Source organism: Triticum aestivum, chromosome 3D, assembly GCF_018294505.1.
Source record: "Triticum aestivum cultivar Chinese Spring chromosome 3D, IWGSC CS RefSeq v2.1, whole genome shotgun sequence".
Taxonomy (NCBI): Eukaryota; Viridiplantae; Streptophyta; class Magnoliopsida; order Poales; family Poaceae; genus Triticum; species Triticum aestivum.
The window spans coordinates 106,502,343-106,507,495 of NC_057802.1; positions in this window are offsets into that span (position 1 = coordinate 106,502,343).

Here is a 5,153-nt window from a genome sequence, read left to right on the forward strand (position 1 = left end):
GCGTTATATTTACCATTTACTTGCCGCCACGCGTTCCCTTTTTTTATTTGCTAGGAGGCGCCGTGCAAGGTAGCTATTTGAGTACGGGAGGCGTGCAATCAGAGCCCTACGCGTGCTTATCGGGAGGAGAGCCCTTTGACCTCCATCTGTCGTCCACCTCTCTCCCAAGGTCTCCATTAATGGCGCCCGAGCCTCTGTTTAATGGCGTGGCTATGTCTCACTCGACTGAGATTTAAGAGAGAAAAAAGAAAATCTGAAAAGAATATTTTGCACGGATCTTGATGTAAGATCCGACGGACCTATATAGCATCTACTGCAACTTATAGCAGGACTGATGAATATATAAGGACGACAACAGTGGATAATAATTGTCTTACATAATTAGGAAGATAATTAAAAAAGCGACATGTGGCTATACCCGAAATACACAAGGGCAAAATAAGAAGGAAGACAACGATCTGGCTCGCTAGTCTCTAGTTTCTTGATGCGTTGCTGCAGGCCGCGGGAACTAGTCTCCGCGGCGAGCGGCGATGAGCTCTGTCGTGTCCTCAAGATGCTGCTTGAGAGCATCCATAGATTCCTCCACCAGCCTTTGGCGCTCGATGCGGAGCATGTCATTCTCGTCCATAAGTTTCTTAACGATGACGCCGGTCCTCTTCAACAAGGCACTGGTCTCCTCCTGCTGCTCTGTACTTCGGACGATCTTCGCCCTCAGCAGGTCGCGCTCAGCCCGGAGCCTCTCATTGCCCTCCCTTAGTTGCCGGATGACGCCGGTAGCCTGTTCAAACAAGGCTTTCATGTCGTCTTGCAAGCTCGCCCAGCCGGAGATCTGATCCATCTGGCTATGGACGATCGCATGCATGCGCCTGTAAGAGTCGTCGCCTGCCCGCGAGACATTTTCCCAGGCCGCCGTGGTGCGGCGGGACATATCTGCTGCGTTCGCGGCACGGTGGGACATCTCTGCTGCTTCCGCGGTGCGATGGGACATCTTTGCTGCTTCCGCGGCGCGGCCGGACCAGTCTGCTGCATCGACGGCGCGACGGGACCTCCGTGCTGCTTCGGCGGCGCAGCAGGACCTCTGTGCTGCTACTTTCATGCGGCGGGACATGTCAGCTGCTTTCACGGCGAGGCGGGACATCTCTCGTGCTTCCGCTTCCATGCTCGCCTCTCCCTGATGGTAATCTCTCGACCCAGAACTCACGCTCGCCATGTCAGACTCAAGGGAAGGATGCTGAATGGCTTGTTTGTTTTTGTGGATGATGAGTTGAGGAGGAATGTGCACTCATCTTGGCATAGTAGTATTTATAATACGCTCCTAAGTGGGAAACCATTTAGGTTGTGATCGGTGTGAACAAGTTTGCAATTAAATATAGCATGGTAGTAGTAATTTTAAATGTGACGAGACGAAAGCTCAAAATTTATTGACGGTTCTAGTTTCGAAGTGCGGCACTATTCCCGGATGGCGTAACGTGGGCCCGTGTTCTCGGCCGTGGTGTAGCGTATGCCATGGTAGTTCTTTTTCTACTGCTGTGTATGTGCAATAACTGGCACCGTCGGATACATATCTTACGGTTATTGGGGTGTTCGACAGGAATAGCCTTGTGGCGAGCTACAGACTAGTCTTTTTTCCAGACGCATTACACCTATCTCTCGAGACTTCTCGCTCGCACCATCTCTAGCTCCCTAGGTCGATGCCACCCACATACACTTGTACAGTTTAGTACATTCTACAAGAAGAGAAGAGGTGCACGCACGCACTCGTCCTCTCTCACACACCCATGTGTAGCTATGAATTGTAGTGTTCTCAACCATCCGATTGGCTCTATCATAGGTTTCACTTTGCTCCTTGGCCTTGAGATTGAGAAGTTTAAAACACGGAGGCTAAGCTGGAGGTGCGAGGTTTTGGTTAATGTTCGGGCCGCAAACGGCACCAACACGACACGAACTTCGTCTGCCTGGTGCGCATGCAATCGGGCGAGTTGTCCAAGTATACACACAACCAGGCCCTCCTTGGTATCTGCGCCTCGACTTAGGCTGGTCATAGTGGATAGTAACATAGACTAGTACTAACATGCATATGTTACTAGTCTATGTTACTACCTTAATAGTGGGTAGTGTCAGTATGTGATAACATAGATGTCTTCATTTATTACTTTGTAGACTCATTTTGCATTGGAAAGCGCTATGTGATGGTAACATATTTATGTTACTCTATTTGCCTCTCTCCTCATTAATTACATGCCACCTCATCATTTTTGCTTATGTGGCATCTATGTTACTACCTAGTGTATGTTACTCCCACAATGACCAGCCTTATGCGCAGAAAAAATAGGATCGGAGGGAGTACTACTAGTAGTAGTACTACTTTGATGTGTCGCGTCAACTCGCACAAGTATGCAACACTTCCTGAACAAACAAGCATATAAGCTGCTATACTTCTTATAAGATGTTATACTTCTTACCCAAAGGATCTTTATATCCAACAGACGCAAAATATCCGTTGGACTGTTGGAAATTACTTTAACTGCTAATCTGATGTCGAAGTAATTGCTGCATCACCACCAAAACCCACCATCTCTTAAGCTAAAGTAGACCAAGCTAACCTCTATATTAGAATATAACTAAGATAAACAGAAGGCACTGTAGAATCATTTAGGACGTGATATTGTCAATCTGAATGTGGAGGGACACCAGCTTAGCCCCAGCCAACAGCTTGGGCGGAACTCTGAAGAAGGTCAGCTCCTGCACGGCGATGTCGCCGGGATCCTTGCTGCTTGTTGATACATCTCCAACGTATCTACTTTTTCTCACGCTTTTCCTCTTGTTTTGGACTCTAATTTGCATGATTTGAATGAAACTAACCCCAGACTGACGCTGTTTTCAGCAGAACTACCATGGTGTTGTTTTTGTGTAGAAATGAAAGTTCTCGGAATGGAACGAAACTTTGCGAGGATTTTTTATGTCAATAATAAGAATTTCTGTAGCCAAGACCTGCCGGAGAGGGGCACCTAGGTGGGCACAACCCACCAGCGCGCACACCCCTCTCCTGGCAAGCCCAGGTGGGTTGTACCCACTTGGTGGCCCCGCTGACGACCCCCTGATACTATAAAATCACATATTTCTAGAAAAAAATCAAGGAGAAAGAATTATCGCGTTCCATGAGACGGAGCCGCCGCCAAGCCCCGTTCTTCCTCGGGAGGACAGATCTGGAGTCCGTTTTGGGCTCCGGAGAGGGGGGTCTTCGTTCTTCGTCATCATCAACCCATCCCCATCGCCAATTCCATGATGCTCCCCACCGGGAGTGAGTAATTCCTTCGTAGGATCGCTGGTCGGTCGGGAGTTGGATGAGATTCATCGTGTAATCGAGTTAGTTTTGTTAGGGCTTGATCCCTAGTATCCACTATGTTCTTAGATTGATGTTGTTATGACTTTGCCGTGCTTAATGCTTGTCACTTTGGGCCCGGGTGCCACGAACTCAGGTTTGAACCGTTTATGAATTCATCATTATATCCATGTTTTAGATCCGATCTTGCAAGTTATAGTCACCTATGATCCGGCAACCCCGGAGTGACAACAACCGGGCCCACTCCCGGTGATGACCGTAGTTTGAGGAGTTCATGTAGTCACTATGTGTTAATGCTTTGTTCCGGTTCTCTATTAAAAGGAGGCCTTAATATCCATTAGTTTCCAATATGGATCCCACTGCCACGGGAGGGTAGGACAAAAGATGTCATGCAAGTTATCTTAATAAAGCACGTATGATTATTTACGGAATACATGCCTACATTATATCGATGAACTGGAGCTAGTGCCGTATCGCTCTAGGTTATAACTGTCACATGATGAATATCATCCAACAAGTCACCGATCCAATGCCTACGAATTTATCTTATATTGTTTCTGCTAAGTTACTACTGCTATCATCACTGTTACACTTGCTACCAAATTACGGCTATCACAGTTACTGTTACCATTGCTGCTGTCACTACTATTAGAACTATCAAACTACTTTGCTACCGATCACTTGTTGTAGATAATTAATCTCCAGGTGTGGTTGAATTGACAACTCAGCTGCTAATACCTTCAAATATTCTTTGGCTCCCCTTGTGTCGAATCTATAAATTTGGGTTGAATACTCTACCCTCGAAAACTGTTGCGATCCCCTATACTTGTGGGTTATCAAGACCTTTTTCTGGCACCGTTGCTGGGGAGCATAGCTATATTTGTTGAGTCACTTGGGATTATTATCAATTTATCACTATGAAGAATCTGAAGGATCCAAAGACTAAGATATTTCCCTCAAGGACGAGGGGAGGTAAGGAACTGCCATCCAGTTCTGCTTTAGATTCACCTTCTGTTATGAGTAAACTTGCAACACCACCACATGCTATCAATTCTAATATGTCGCAAGTTATTGACGAAGCTACTTCTGCTATGGATAATGCTTATGATGATGCTAGTACCTGGCTTGATAATGATGATGTGCCACTTGGTGATTTTCTTGATGCACAAATTGCTAGAGTAATACAACATGATGTTGTTGAATCTGATGATGAGCTTGAAACTAAATCTCCTGAAACACCTGCTAGAACTAGCCTTCCTAGATATGAATTGACTAAGGTACCGGAAGGTTATGTTATGAATGAGGAGGCAACTAAAGATATTCTTGCTTGTAGAGATAGAGATGATCTAGAGAAATTACTATGCAAGTATAAAGAAAAATCTCTGAATGCTAGAATGAAATGTGATCCTAAGTTTGCTACTTCACCTATCTTTATTGATGATAAGGATTATGAATTCTCTGTCAACCCAGAGTTAATTACTTTGGTTGAATCTGATCCTTTCCATGGTTATGAAACTGAAACTGTTGTGGCACATCTCACTAAGTTGAATGATATAGCCATCCTTTTTACTCATGATGAGAAAACTCGCTATTACTTTATTCTCAAATTATTTACTTTCTCGTTAAAGGGTGATGCTAAAGGTTGGTACAATACTCTTACTCCTGGTTGTGTGCGTAGTCCCCAGGATATGATTTATTACTGCTCTGAAAAATATTTTCCTGCTCATAAGAAACAAGCTGCCTTACAGGAAATATTTTTCTTTGTGCAAACTAAAGAAGAGAGTCTCACACAAGCTTGGGGGAGGCTTTG